The sequence below is a fragment of the Salvelinus fontinalis genome, chromosome 16 (genome assembly GCF_029448725.1).
Source record: "Salvelinus fontinalis isolate EN_2023a chromosome 16, ASM2944872v1, whole genome shotgun sequence".
Lineage (NCBI taxonomy): Eukaryota > Metazoa > Chordata > Actinopteri > Salmoniformes > Salmonidae > Salvelinus > Salvelinus fontinalis.
This window is the reverse complement of record NC_074680.1, coordinates 6,627,549-6,643,980: the sequence shown is the minus strand read 5'-3', so window position 1 is coordinate 6,643,980 and position 16,432 is coordinate 6,627,549.

The following is a 16,432-nucleotide window of genomic DNA, read 5'->3' as shown; positions in this document are numbered from 1 at the left end:
TTATATACATAACTCATATGAACTAGTATGAGGTTGCTGCAGTTTGACAGGCTTTTCATCTACCACTCTGGGACCAACGGTGCCACCAGTCTGCTCACAGTTGTCAGTTATTGTCAGGTATGTGGATGATCCTGGCTATATTCAGGAACAATTCTTGGGCTCCTTTGATCTGTCAAGTGGGTGAGATGTGCAGGTCTGTGTTTGACGTTGTGACATCTGAGATGTCTGCGTTTTAACTTCATGGAGAAACGTGTTGCCCAAACCTATGAGGGTACTGATTTGATTTGCTTTAATGGAATGTACCTGCTATTTGTATTGAAAGCCAAGTCCCCTCCTGTTCCCTGATTAAGAGGGTGATGACTACTCCACTCCACTACCATTGTCAACTTTCTCCTGACATGAACTGAAGCCACGTCTCATGTACCTGCTCATCCACTGGCACATTGAATGTGAGTAGACCTGTCCATTTTCTCTCGTCACTGTATGTGGTCAATCACATTCGCAAACACAATCACATTATTACACATCAGTGATTTTACTCCTTGCTTGGACTAACTCATTCTTAGCTCTTTTGTCTAACTGTGTAGTGCGTTGTGTTATTGTTTTTTCTTTGTCTTCCCAGTCAAATCCTGTCCTGCCCTCAGTGGAAGTTGAGCTCTTCTTCAACACCATCCATCCATGACGAGCCTGTCCTGCTCTGAAGCCAAGGAACACCTCAAACCCTGTCCTGCATTGAAGTCAAGCCTCTGAACACCTCAACGCATGCCTCATACCCTCATTCAATCACTGCTGTGATCCCTTTTCCAACACTGTGTAAGAAGCTCTCTCATTCCCATTCCCCATAATATTGTACTACTAATGTCTTTATTAACTTGTTTAGGTTAAGATAATTAGTCTTTGGCGATTTTTGAAACACGCTTTGCCGTCTCAGTGGTCCGCACCTATACCGTAGATCTCCCTTCCTCCTCAATTTTCCAAGTCACCAGTCTCCACTGCACTGTATGATCATTAAATGCTTCTTTTTTTTGTTTGCAGACACTGATTTGAATTAGATACTGTAGCATCTTTGAATGTATGGCGCGACAGGGCTCTCTACATAGCAGAATATTTGTTAGTGGCATACCATGTAAAGATGCCTGAACATATTGTTCATGGAGAATTCTCCACAGATCTGTGTGCAATTATTCAGCCAACTAGTGATCTGGTTTCCGTTCAATCACTTTGCCTACTTCTGAATTGATGTTTCGCAGTGCATCGCAGTGCTAGCTGTGCAACTAGAGATCCTGGTTCGAGTCCAGGCTCTGTCGCAGCCGGCCGTGACTGAGAGACTCATGGGGCGGTGCACAATTGGCCCAGCGTCGTCTGGCTTAGGGGAGGGTTGGCCGGCAGTGATGTTCTTGTCCAATCGCGCACTAGTGACTCCTGTGGCGGGCCGGGCACAATGCACGCTGACACAGTCGCCAGGTGTACGGTGTTTCCTCCGACACATTGGTGCGGCTGACTTCCGGGTTAAGCAGGCATTGTCAAGAAGCAGTGCGGCTTGGCTGGGTTGTGTTTTGGAGTCCATACGGGAGTTGAAGCGATGGGACAAGACTATAACAATACCACGAAATTGGGGGAGAAAAAGGGCTAAAAAAACAAAAATAATTATAAAATAAATTTACAAAAAAAACATTATGGGATATTAGCAGGATCCTTTACAGTTACTTTCAATCCCTCAGTGGAGATGAAGCATAACATATGAAATCAGGTATGCAAGCTGGAATGAGTCAAAGAGAAATACAACAAAGAGAATAACAACTTACTGTCAAAGCAACCTTGCATACTGTCAGACACCCACCACCCTTTAGCCTCAACACTTTCCCACTGTTGTCTCAATCCTACATCTTTCTTGAAACTTCTGATGAGAAGAGATGGCGAGTTTGACATTTTTTTCTCCCGATGGTAGATTGATTTGAGAAGCAAATAAATGTAAATTAAACCTGCCTGTTTAGTGTTGAAGCATCTAGAGAGAGGAGAGAAGTGAGAAGCTTTTCCAGGAAATAGAAACAATGCCATGGCATCTGCAACAACCTCAGAGAGAGAAAGAGAGAGGAAGGAGAGAGTCAAGTGGGCGAAGTAGAACGAAAGAGAAAGAGAGAGGGAATGGGACGATAGAGAATGGGAGAGACAAAGGGAGAGACAAAGGGAGATAGTACCAAAAAGAATGATGGGTTGAAAGAGAGGGCCTTTTGCACAATACAGCCCCTGACAGCTATTCGTTCACCTTTCATCACCTCTCCCTGGGCGTGGACGGCCTCTCCTTTCAGGTGTGGGACTCTCGCTCTGTCCCTCTCTCTCTCTGCCCTTCTCTCTGATTATGGAAGTGATATTAACATATTAGTTATTAGGTTACAGAGAGCTGGTAGTCCTATCCACCAAACTACCAGGTGTGAAACAGGGAAGGGACTCAGGGGGTATGCTAATTTGGTATACGAGCCAACCTAACTCACTCTATTAAATTAATCAAAACAGGAACCTTTTACATTTGGCTAGACATTCAAAAGGAAATGATCTTAACATAGAAAAATGTCCTCCTGTGTGCTACCTATATCCTCCCACTAGAATCCCCATACTTTAATGAAGACAGCTTCTCAATCCGGGTAGGAGGAAATCAATCATTTCCAGGCCCAGGGACATATATTAGTCTGTGGCGACCTAAATGCCAGAACCAGATAAAGAACCTGACACTCTCAGCACACAGGGGGGAAAACACCTGCCTGGAGGTGACAGCATTCCCTCCCCCATATGTCCCTCTAGGCACAACTACAACAACATAACCAACAAAATCTCCTGCAGCTCTGTCGCACGCTGGGTATGTACATAGTCAATGGTAGGCTTTGAGGGGACTCCTATGGTAGGTACACCTATAGCTCATCTCTTGGTAGTAGTACTGTAGACTACTTTATCACTGACATCAACCCAGAGTCTCTCAGAGCGTTCACAGTCAGCCCACTGACACCTCTATCAGATCACAGCAAAATCACAGTCTACTTGAACAGAGCATTACTCAATCATGAGGCATCAAAGCCAAAGGAACTGAAAAATATTAAGAAATGCTATAGATGGAAGGACTGTAGCGTGGAAACCTACCAAAAAACAAATAGTCAACAACAAATTCAATCCCTTTTAGACAACTTCCTGGACAAAACATTCCACTCTAATAGTGAAGGTGTAAACTTGGCAGTAGAAAATCTAAACAGTATATTTGACCTCTCAGCTTCCCTATCAAATCTAAAAATGTCAAATAGAAAACCCCCAAAAAATTAACAATGACAAATGGTTTGATGAAGAATGTAAAAAACCTAAGAAAGAAATGGAGAAACCTATCCAACCAAAAACATAGAAACATAGAGAAGTCTACGCCTTCACTATTGTGAATCACTAAAACAATACAGAAATACGTTACGGAAAAAGAAGGAACAGCACGTCAGAAATCAGAAATTCTTCAGTAATTGAAGAATCCATAGACTCTAACCACTTCTGGGAAAATTGGACAACAAACAGCACGAAGAGTTGTCTATCCAAAATGGAGATGTTTGGGTAAACCACTTCTCCAATCTTTTTGGCCCTATAACAACGAACAAACAGCAAAAACATGATCAAATACAAATCTTAGAATCAACTATTAAAGACTACCAGAACCCACTGGATTCTCCAATTGCATTGAATGAACTACAGGACAAAATACAAACCCTCCAACCCAAAAAGGCCAGTGGTGTTGATGGTATCCTCAATGAATTGATAAAATATACAGACAACAAATTCCAATTGGCTAAACTTAAACTCTTTAACATCATCCTTAGCTCTGGCATCTTCCCCAATATTTGGAAGCAAGGACTGATCACCCCAATCAACAAAAGTGGTATAACACTGATGCTGTGGGGCCTCCCGAGTGGCACAGTGGTCTAAGGAACTGCATCGTAGTGCAAGCTGTGAGATCCTGGTTGGAGTCCAGGCTCTGTTGCAGCCGGCCACGACCGGCATGGGGTGGCGCACAATTGGCCCAGCGTCGTCCGGATTAGGGGAAGATTTGGCCGGCAGGGATGTCCTTGTCCCATCGTGCACTAGCGACTCCTGTGGCGGGCCAAGCGCATGCACGGTGACACGGTCGCCAGGTGTACGGTGTTTCCTCCGACACATTGGTGTGGCTGGCTTCCGGGTTAAGCGGGCATTATGTCAAGGAGCAGTGCAGCTTGGTTGTGTTGTGTTTAGGAGGACGCACGGCTCTCGGCCTTCACATCTCCCGAGTCTGTACGGGAGTTGCAGCGATGAGACAAAACTGTAACTACCAATTGGATATCACGAAATTGGGGAGAAAAATGGCAAAAAAAAATTACAAATAAAAAAATTGCCGCTGTGAGTCGAGAAGCAGGTGCAGGTGAAACGTTTAATAAAACAACAAACATGAAAACGAGACAGCGTAACAGTGGCAAAATAGCATGAACACAGGAACAATACCGACTGAGGAAGGAACCCAAGGGAGTGATAGATAAAGGGAAGGTAATCAGGGAGGTAATAGAGTCCAGGTGAGTATCCTAATGATCTGCAGGTGCGCGTAATGATGGATGCCAGGTGTGCGTAATGATGAATCCCAGAACCGGTGGTTAGTACTCCGGCAACGTCGAACGCCGGAAGGGAGGAGCAGGAGTAGACGTGACAAGTGGAGACAAATTTGACCCCGATAACTATCGTGGGATATGTGTCAACAGCAACCCTGGGAAAATCCTCTGCATTATCATTAACAGCAGATTCGTACATTTCCTCAGTAAAAACAATGTACTGAGCAAATGTCAAATTGTTTTTTTTACCAAATTACCGTACGACAGACCACGTATTCACCCTGCACACCCTAGTTGACAAACAAACAAACCAAAACAAAGCTAAAGTTTTCTCATGCTTTGTTGATTTAAAAAAAGCCTTTGATTCAATTTGGCATGAGGGTCTGCCATACAAATTGATGGAAAGTGGTGTTGGGGACAAAACATACAACATTATAAAATCCATGTACACAAACAACAAGTGTGCGGTTAAAATTGGCAAAAAACACACACATTTCTTTCCATAGGGCCGTGGGGTGAGACAGGGATTTGGCTTTAAGCCCCATCCTCTTCACCATATATATCAACAAATTGGCGAGGGCACTAGAACAGTCCGCAGCACCCAGCCTTACCCTACTAGAATCTGTTGTCAAATGTCTACTGTTTGCTGATGATCTGGTGCTTCTGTCACCAACCAAGGAGAGCCTACAGCAGCGCAAAAATCTTCTGCACAGATTCAGCCAGACCTGGGCCCTGAAAGTAAATCTCAGTAAGACAGTCGCCAGGACCACAAATACAAATTCCATCTAGACACCGTTGCCCTAGAGCACACAAAAAAACGATACATAACTCAGCCTAAACATCAACGCCACAGGTAACTTCCATAAAGCTGTGAACGAGCTGAGCGAGCTATGCAATCAAAAGGAACGTAAACTTCGACATACCAATTAGGATCTGGCTAAAAAATACTTGAATCTGTTATAGAACCCATTGCCTTTAGGGTTTGTGAGGTCTGGGGTCCGCTCACCAACCAAGAATTCACAAAATGGGACAAACACCAAATTGATACTCTGCATGCAGAATTCTGCAAAAATATCCTTAGTGTACAACGTAAAACACCAAATAATGCATGCAGAGCAGAACTAGGCCGATACCCGCTAATTATCAAAATCCAGAAAAGAGCCGTTAAATTTTACAATCACCTAAAAGGAAGCGATTCCCAAACCTTCCATAACCAAGCCATCACCTACAGAGAGATGAACCTGGAGAAGAGTCCCCTAAGCAAGCTAGTCCTGGGGCTCTGTTCACAAACACAAACAGACCCCACAGAGCCCCAGGACAGCAACACAATTAGACCCAACCAAATCATGAGAAACAAAAAGATAATTACTTGACACATTGGAAAGAAACTGAGCAATCTAGAATGCTATTTGGCCTTAAACAGAGAGTACACAGTGGCGGAATACCTTACCACTGTGACTGACCCAAACTTAACGAAAACTTTGACAATGTACAGACTCAGTGAGCATAGCCTTGCTATTGAGAAAGGCCGCCGTAAGGCAGACCTGGCTCTCAAGAGAAGACAGGCTATGTGCACACTGCCCATAAAATGAGGTGGAAAATGAGCTTGACTTCCTAAACTCCTGCCAAATGTATGACCATATTAGAGACACATTTTTCTCCCAGATTACACAGATCCACAAAGAATTTGAAAAAACAAACCCAATTTTGACAAACTTCCCTATCTACTGGGTGAAATACCACAGTGTGCCATCATAGCAGCAAGATTTGTGACCTGTTGTCACAAGGGCAACCAGTGAAGAACTATTGTAAATAGTACTTTTTGTACTTTAACTATTTGCACATCGCTACAACACTGTATAAAGACATGATATGACATTTGAAATGTCTTTATTCTTTTGGAACTTCTGTGAGTGTAATGTTTACTGTTCATTTTCATTGTTTATTTCACTTTTGTTTATTATTTATTTAATTAACTTGCTTTGGCAATGTTAACATATGTTTCCCATGCCAATAAAGCCCTTGAATTGAATAGAGAGAGAGAGAGTGTTCCCTTTCTCTTGTTACGGGTTGAGGTGTTGAACAGGCCTCTGGCGGACCTACAGAGAGTTGTTCAACAATTCAACCTGTTAGATAAAGATTAGATTTGAGAAGAATTTTAGGAGACTTGAGTGCTCTGAGTGAAAGCAGGAAGAACACTTGAAAGTGCTCCACAGTGACTGTCCATCCATCCCAACCTGGTGAAACGAATGAGTGGTGGTGTTATTCTCTGAGAGTGTGGAGGTGTTAACGGCCCCATCAAGACACAGATCAAGTCTGCAGCTCAGCTCCACTACAGGGTGTGAATAGAAAAGGTGTGCTCCCCTTTCACGCCTTGAAACTGCACTACGGACTGTTCGGCGCCGTCTGTCTATCTGTCTGTCCGCCTGCCTGTTTTACTTGCCTGTCTGTGTGTCTGTCTGGCGTACGTGTGCGCACACATACGTATATATGTGTGTGTGTGTGTGTGTGTGTGTGCAGTCATGCATGAGTACAAGCAAACAGACATGTCAGGGGGTGTCTCTACGCCCCACTTCCGCTGAGAAGGGGCTCTCTCATTGCCTTTCCCTCCCGCTCTATCTTTCCCTCTCTCAGTAACTCTCTTTCTCTTCCTTTCTTCAGTCCTTCCATTGCTAAAGACAACAAGCCCCCACTCTCCCACTAAGCCTTGTCTGAAACTTAGAGCTAACCTCTAATCCTGTACTATTTTCATATGAATTACATTTTTTTTAAACTTTCGTTTAGTTTGGACTATTTTGAACATTTTCGGATATTTTGTGGAAAGCCGTAACAGAGGCCTACAACTTCTTTTAGAACAGAACTCGTATATTTTTATAACAAATGAGGTATTGTACATGCAAATATGAAACACAATAATATACAGATCACAAAGAAAAACCTTTGCAAACGTTAAAAGAGCTACATTCACATGTGGCATCTTAAGCTGGCTAAGGGCTGGATTCAAGCCGTATCGCGGAAGACCTGTGTTAAAATGTGCAGGTCATTTCCGTTTGAGCCGACACATGCAGCGTGTAGCGTGAACGCGGTCTCCACGAACACGGGAACATTGCCTTTAAATTTCAATCGAGCTACAACGCAGATCTCCAGTAACACTTCTGCGATACGGATTGAATCCAACCCTACCTCTCAATCTATTTTTAATGGGTAGCTTGTCAAGGAGGTATTTGTGCAGATGGTGGTGTACGACGCTCGAACCCTGGAGCGTGCCATTCCCTCTTGTGAGAACAACGTGTCCACCTGTTACCTTAAGCTAAAGGAATTGACCTGAATACCCAAACTCCTTCTTTCCCTCTCTCCTTTCTTCTCTGCCCTTTTTTTAGTTATCAGCAAATCTGTGGTTATCAGTCCCTGTATCTATTCGAGCCCTCGCTTACAAGACAGTGGTAATCCAAACAACGCCACCGCCCTGAATGCTGGACCCCGCTGCATCCCGGTGGACCTTGGGGCCACCCACGGGTGTGTGTGTGTATGGAGAAGACAGGGGGTCTGCTATCGTGACGCCTGGCAGGTGCTTTTGGCGCTACAGGTGTTATGTGATCGTATGCATGCACTCTCAGGTAGAGAGCTGTCTTGTCAATGTATTTGCTTTAGCCAGGCACAGAGCCCTGAGAGAGAAGACACGACAGACCCTACTAGCACCCCTCTCCAACCCCTGCTCTCCTTCACAGGCTCCCAGCAACCCCACATGGGCTCCAGAAAGTCGGGGGAAGGACGAAGGATGGATGGGGGGGGGCTGCCACTTACCACTTCAAATCCCCAACCATTGCAACACATTCTGGCTGTTGAGTAGCCATGGGGAATGTATGGAGTTTTAATACAGTTGTTGGTGTTGCCCAATACTGCCATATGCATTTCTATTAGACTGAAAATCAATGGAGAAAGGGGCCTATGACTCACCTTAGCGTTAACACAGGATAGGCTTAGCCATGCCCCGCAGGCCTCACGAACCAACCATTCCGTGACAGTGCTAGAAATACAGTCCATGACCAAAATCATGTGGACACCTGCTCGTTGAACATCTCATTCCAAAATCACGGGCCTTAATATGGAGTTGGTCCCCCCTTTGCTGCTATAACAGCCTCCACTCTTCTGGGAAGGCTTTCCACTAGATGTTGGGACATTTCTGTGGGGACTTGCTTCCATTCAGCCACAAGAGCATTAGTGAGGTCGGGCACTGATGTTGGGCGATTAGGCCTGGCTCGCAGATGGCGTTCCAATTCATCCCATAGGTGTTCGATGGGTTTGAGGTCAGGGATCTGTGCAGGCCACTCAAGTTCTTCACTAGAACTAAGGGACCTAGCCCGAACCATGAAAAACAGCCCCAGACCATTATTCCTCCTCCACCAAACATTACAGCTGGGCAGGTAGCGTTCTCCTGGCATCCACCAAACCCAGATTTGACCGTCGGACTGTGTGATTAATCTCTCCAGAGAACGCATTTCCAATGCTCCCGATTCTAATAGTGGCGAGCTTTACACCACTCCAACCAACGCTTGTCATTGCGCATGTTGATTTTAGGCTTGTGTGTGGCTGCTCGGGCATGGAAACCCATTTCATGAAGCTTCCGACGAACAGTTCTTGTGACGTTGCTTCCAGAGGCTGTTTGGAACTCAATAATGAGAATTATGGCACTGAGCCTTTTTCTAAAATATTTTATGAGTTGGAGAACACATTGCGAGGGATCGTAGAACACATTGCGAGGGATCGTAGAACACATTGCGAGGGATCGTAGAACAGTCGTCCGTACAGAATCCTTCCAGAACCTTGATATCCTTCGTCTGCGCTTATGGACTGCCCTCTTCAATTCAAACCACAGGTTTTCAATGGGTTTCATGTCCGGAGACTGAGATGGCCATTGCAAAATGTTGATTTTTGTGGCAAATTAACAATTTCTTTGTGGAGTTTGATGTGTGCTTGGTGCTGTCTTGCTGGATGACGTGACGATAGAGCACACCCGTTATACATTTTTTTTGTTTTACAAATTAATTTGTTTGTTTCTTTTGATTCTATGCTTGATATTATGTTTTTTTTAATATATTATGTTTGTGTGTTTTGCCTGCTTATATACACTACCGGTCAAAAGTTTTAGAACACCTAGTCATTCAAGGGGTTTTCTCGATTTTAACAATTTTCTACATGTAGAATAATAGTGAAGACATCAAAACTATGAAATAACACATTGGGAATCATGTAGTAACTGTCACGCCCTGACCTTAGAGAGCAGTTTTATTTCTCTATTTGGTTAGGTCAGGGTGTGATTTGGGGTGGGTGTTCTATGTTCTCTATTTCTTTGTGTTTGGCCGAGTGTGGTTCACAATCAGAGGCAGCTGTCTTTCATTGTCTCTGATTGGGGATCATACTTAGGCAGCCCTTTTTTCCCTCCTTCAGTGTGGGATCTTGTCTTTGTTTGAGTGCATGTAGTTTGCACGACGAAGCTGTTCGTTCGTTGTATTGTTTGTTTTTTCTTGGTGGAACATTTAATTAAAAGAATGTACGCCTACCACGCTGCACCTTGGTCTCCTTCCGACAACAAACGTTACAGTAACCAAAAAAGTGTTAAACAAATCAAAATATTTTATATTTGAGATTCTTCAAATAGCCACCCTTTGCATTGATGACAGCTTTGCAAACACTTGGCATTCTCTCAACCAGCTTCATGAGGTAGTCTCCTGGAATGCATTTCAATAACAGGTGTGCCTTCTTAAATGTTAATTTGTGGAATTTCTTTCCTTCTTAATGTGTTTGAGGCAATCAGTTGCGTTGTGACAGGGTAGGGGTGGTATACAGAAGATAACCCTATTTGGTAAAATACCAAGTCCATATTATGGCAAGAACAGCTCAAATAAGCAAAGAGAAACGCTTCACAGAGTTCAAGTAACAGACACATCTCAACATCAACTGTTCAGAGGAGACAGTGTGAATCAGACCTTCATGGTCGAATTGCTGCAAAGAAACCACTACTAAAGGACACCAGTCGTAAAGAGGGCACAACAAAACCTTATCCCCCTCAGGAGACTGAAAAGATTTGGCATGGGTCCCCAGATCCTCTGGGGAAACATAAGCTACGCCTAGCTAGCACTGCAGTGCATAAAATGGAGTGAGTAGTTGACTCAGAGAGAGAAAGACCATATTTTAACAGTTTTCAAAAAATGTATTTCTTCAAAAATGATTTTTTATTATCACTTACTTACAGTAGGTAGCAAATTCAGCTGGCTAGTTTAGCCTACTCAAACACCCGGCTCAAACAGAGGGATCCTATGTTAGCTAGCTGGCTATGACTATTCAACCCAACACTGTGTAACGGTAATCCTCCTCCTCTTCATCAGACGAGGAGGAGTAGTGATCGAACCAAGGCGCAGCGTAGTGAAATGACATAATTTATTGAACACGACGGAAAAACAAACTAAACTTACATAAACAAACAAAACAAATAAACGATGCAGACAGACCTGAACGACGAACTTACATATAACGTGAAGAACGCAATGAACAGGAACAGACTACATAAAACGAACAAACCGCATACAGTCCCGTATGGTGCAAACATATACACAAACACAGGAGACAACCACCCACAACGAACACTGTGAAAACGCCTACCTAAATATGACTCTTAATTAGAGGAACGCCAAACACCTGCCTCTAATTAAGAGCCATACCAGGCAACCCAATAAACCAACACAGAAACAGAAAACATAGAATGCCCACCCAAACTCACGTCCTGACCAACTAACAAATATAACAAACTAACATAAATAGGTCAGGAACGTGACACACTAGAACTCTTCCAAGTCAAGGTAAGCTTTTGGTTGAATTAATTACAACATGCTCATTCAAAGTAAACATTCTCCAGTGAATTATTTAGACCTTTACCAAACATGCCTGCAAACCGATTCAATGGGATTTAAATGTAACACCCCTAATCTCTGACTATTTCAGAAAACACACACACTTTTTAACAGCTTCGGGAGCATTCGAGTCGGTCACACCCAGAGAGCGAAGCTTGATTAATCTCTCTGGCTGGTTTCAGTCCAGTGCAGAGCCATAGAGCCCTACCTATTACAGCCCTAAAGGAACTTGGCTCCAGGCTGCAGTAGTTAACATGATCCAAGTTAGCAGCCCTGCAGCCACAGGCCCAATCTGGCAACCCTGAGGGCAAAATGCTGTGATAGCACAGACACCTCCTACTAGCGACAACAATTACTACCAATTTTCTGCCTGGTTTTGCAGCAGCAGATACTTAAAAGATATTGTTCTCTAAGTGAAATGTGAGAGGGACAGCTGGTGTTTCAACACACGCTCCACTGAGAAAAAATATATGATTCCAACTAAATGCAGGAATTTGGTGAGATGACCTTTTTGACATTTGGCATGTTTGAAGCTTTAAGGGATATGAAAATGAATCGTCGGTGCATTTGTTTCCTGTTATGAGTTTAAGAAAAACATGCCTTGTGTATGTATGTATGTGTGTGTGTGTGTGTGTGTGTGTGTGTGTGTGTGTGTGTGTGTTTACATGTTTGTGCACGGAAAGGGAGATAAACAAAAACTTTACAAATGACCAGATGTGTTATGGAATAGACAGTGTAATCGTCTTTCTGGGAAATGTCTGTAAATCAGGTGTGTGGGTGTGCGTGCTGTGTGAAACTCCTTATCACACTGTCAAATGGACCAAAAGCAAGAACCACTGATTCAGACATAGCGTGCAGTACTCTGCTCTTCCTTCTCTCCCTCTTACGATAACCATCTCCCTCCTTCTCTTCTTCTTCCCCCCTTCCCTCCCTCCACCCCCTCCACTTTCTTTATGGATGACTTGCGATATTCCCGTGGGATAGTGAGGCCAGAGTGCTTTCCAGGCTTTCCATGGCCTCGTTGTTGCCTCATCCCAAATCACCTGCAGGGAACATGTTCAGTCAGACCACCTCGCATTCTGGAAGAGTACAGTATCACTGCTCGAAACCGGGCCCTTACCTGGCCGTGGGACACAGGCGATCCCCTCCTCCTCAAACAGACACTATATCCTCTCTCTCTTTCGCTCTATCGCGAGGGCTTCTTTCGAGATGCTCGCGCCCAGTTTCAGTCTACGTGTCTCGTCTTGTCCTGTAGTCGAACGAGAAACACACTCCCTTTCTTCTCAATCTTGTTAAATAAATCTGTGTGTGTACGTGTGTGTGTGTGTGCGTTAATCATACGCCTGGGCCAAAGTGGGGCGCGACGTCTCCATTGTTCATTCACAAAAGCTGATGTCATTATTTACTATTTCCTACATTGTAGAATAATAGTGAAGACATTAACACTATGAAATAACACATATGGAATCATGTAGTAACCAAAAAAGTGATAAACTTCTTCGGGATCGGTGTCCCTTACACGGGACGGTTGAGCTAACGTAGGCTAATGCGATTAGCATGAGGTTGTAAGTAACAAGAAAATGTCCCAGGACATAGACATATCTGATATTGGCAGAAAGCTTATATTCTTGTTAATCTAACTGCACTGTTCAATTTACAGTAGCTATTACAGTGAAATTATGCCATGCTATTGTTTGAGGAGAGTGCACAATTTTGAACATGAAAAGTTATTAATAAACAAATTAGGCACATTTGGGCAGTCTTGATACAACATTTTTAACAGAAATGCAACGGTTCATTTGTCACGTTCCTGACCTTATTTCCTTTATTTTGTCTTTGTTTAGTATGGTCAGGGCGTGAGTTGGGGTGGGCATTCTATGTTATGTGTTTCTATGTTGGGTTCAACGTATTAGCCTGATATGGTTCTCAATTAGAAAAACCATTAAAAACAATTAGAAAAACCATAAAACCATTTTGTGACCACTCGTGCCCTGTGAATGGGTGCATTGATACCCTATGGGGGCATAGCCATGGTAGCCAAAGTAATGGGAAACTGGGCCTGCCCAGCATTTTTATACACGACCCTAAGCATTATGGGATGTTAAAAGCTTAGGAATTGCTCAGGAAACAAACCTTTGTGGAATCCCCTGCTTTCAATATACACTGCTCAAAAAAATAAAGGGAACACTTAAACAACACAATGTAACTCCAAGTCAATCACACTTCTGTGAAATCAAACTGTCCACTTAGGAAGCAACACTGATTGACAATACATTTGACATGCTGTTGTGCAAATGGAATAGACAACAGGTGGAAATTATAGGCAATTAGCAAGACACCCTCAATAAAGGAGTGATTCTGCAGGTGGTGACCACAGACCACTTCTCAGTTCCTATGCTTCCTGGCTGGTGTTTTGGTCACTTTTGAATGCTGGCGGTGCTTTCACTCTAGTGGTAGCATGAGACGGAGTCTACAACCCACACAAGTGGCTCAGGTAGTGCAGCTCATCCAGGATGGCACATCAATGCAAGCTGTGGCAAGAAGGTTTGCTGTGTCTGTCAGCGTAGTGTCCAGAGCATGGAGGCGCTACAAGGAGACAGGTCAGTACATCAGGAGACGTGGAGGAGGCCGTAGGAGGGCAACAACCCAGCAGCAGGACCGCTACCTCCGCCTTTGTGCAAGGAGGAGCAGGAGGAGCACTGCCAGAGCCCTGCAAAATGACCTCCAGCAGGCCACAAATGTGCATGTGTCTGCTCAAACGGTCAGAAACAGACTCCATGAGGGTGGTATGAGGGCCCGACGTCCACAGGTGGGGGTTGTGCTTACAGCCCAACACCGTGCAGGACGTTTGGCATTTGCCAGAGAACACCAAGATTGGCAAATTTGCCACTGGCGCCCTGTGCTCTTCACAGATGAAAGCAGGTTCACACTGAGCACATGTGACAGACGTGACAGAGTCTGGAGACGCCGTGGAGAACGTTCTGCTGCCTGCAACATCCTCCAGCATGACCGGTTTGGCGGTGGGTCAGTCATGGTGTGGGGTGGCATTTCTTTGGGGGGCCGCACAGCCCTCCATGTGCTCGCCAGAGGTAGCCTGACTGCCATTAGGTACCGAGATGAGATCCTCAGACCCCTTGTGAGACCATATGCTGGTGCGGTTGGCCCTGGGCTCCTCCTAATGCAAGACAATGCTAGACCTCATGTGGCTGGAGTGTGTCAGCAGTTCCTGCAAGAGGAAGGCATTGATGCTATGGACTGGCCTGCCCGTTCCCCAGACCTGAATCCAATTGAGCACATCTGGGACATCATGTCTCGCTCCATCCACCAACGCCACGTTGCACCACAGACTGTCCAGGAGTTGGCGGATGCTTTAGTCCAGGTCTGGGAGGAGATCCCTCAGGACACCATCCGCCACCTCATCAGGAGCATGCCCAGGCGTTGTAGGGAGGTCATACAGGCACATGGAGGCCACACATACACTACTGAGCCTCATTTTGACTTGTTTTAAGGACATTACATCAAAGTTGGATCAGCCTGTAGTGTGGTTTTCCACTTTAATTTTGTGTCACTCCAAATCCAGACCTTCATGGGTTGATAAATTTGATTTCCATTGATAATTTTTGTGTGAGTTTGTTGTCAGCACATTCAACTATGTAAAGAAAAAAGTATTTAATAAGAATAGTTCATTCATTCAGATCTAGGATGTGTTATTTTAGTGTTCCCTTTATTTTTTTGAGCAGTGTACTTTGTATCCCTCATTTACTCAAGTCTTTCCTTTATTTTGGCAGTTACCTGTACATACAGTGGGGTCCGGAATTATTGGATCCCTTGATAAAGATGAGCAAAAGAGACTAGAAAATAAATAATACAAATACTGAGTAAAAGATAGGGGTCAAAATATTGGATCCCCTGTATTCAATAGTCCAGCAGCCTCTCCTTGCGAGGATGACACTAGAGATTAGAGAATACATTGGGAGGGATCTTAGACCAGTCTAAGCCTTTCAAAAGAACAACGCATATGTAGGAAGTACCTCATCCCTAATGTAAAATATGGTGGTGGATCTTTGATGTTATGGGGCTATTTTGCTTCCACTGGTCCTGGGGCCCTTGTCAACGTCAACGGCATCATGAACTTTGCCAAGTACCAGGACATTTTAGAACAGAACCTGATTGAATCTGCCAGGAGGCCTAAACATGTCCGCAAGTGGATCTTCCAGCAAGACAGTAACCCCAAGCACACATCAAAATCCATAAATAAATGGTTAATTGACCACAAAATCAACATTTTGCAATGGCCATCGCAGTCTGCGGACCTGAACCCCATTGAAAACCTGTGGTTTGAATTGAAGAGGGCAGTCCATAAGCGCAGACAAAGGATATCAAGGATCTGGAAATATTCTGTATGGAAGAATGGTCTAAGTTCCCTCCCAATGTGTTCTCCAATCTTATAAAACATTTTAGAAAAACAGTGTTGTTATCCTCTTAAGGGGGGGGGGGGGGGGGGGGGGGGGTGTTGAATTATTGAAAACAGGGGATCCAATAATATTAACCCCCATATTTTTTAGGTTTTTAAAATGATTTGTTAAAACAACATCTATTTCTCTAAGCAATTGTATTAGTATAAAATAATAGTAAAAAATGAATTGGGGGAAGATCCAATATAAGTCTTTTTTGCTCATCTTTATCAAGGGATCCAATAATTCGGGCAACCACTGTATTTCTCTACAGAAGGAACGCATGCACCTCAACCCAGCATGAACTAAAAGGGAATCAGATGTTCAACTCAGGGACTTCAAAATCTCAAAAAGCTTTTTTACACCAGTACATTTCAACAGGTGACTGTCCCGGGAAAGAGTAACGAAAAAGGACCACTCTGTGTCTGCATTTATTTACAGGACAAGCAAACAGGCTTCGTTTTCTGTG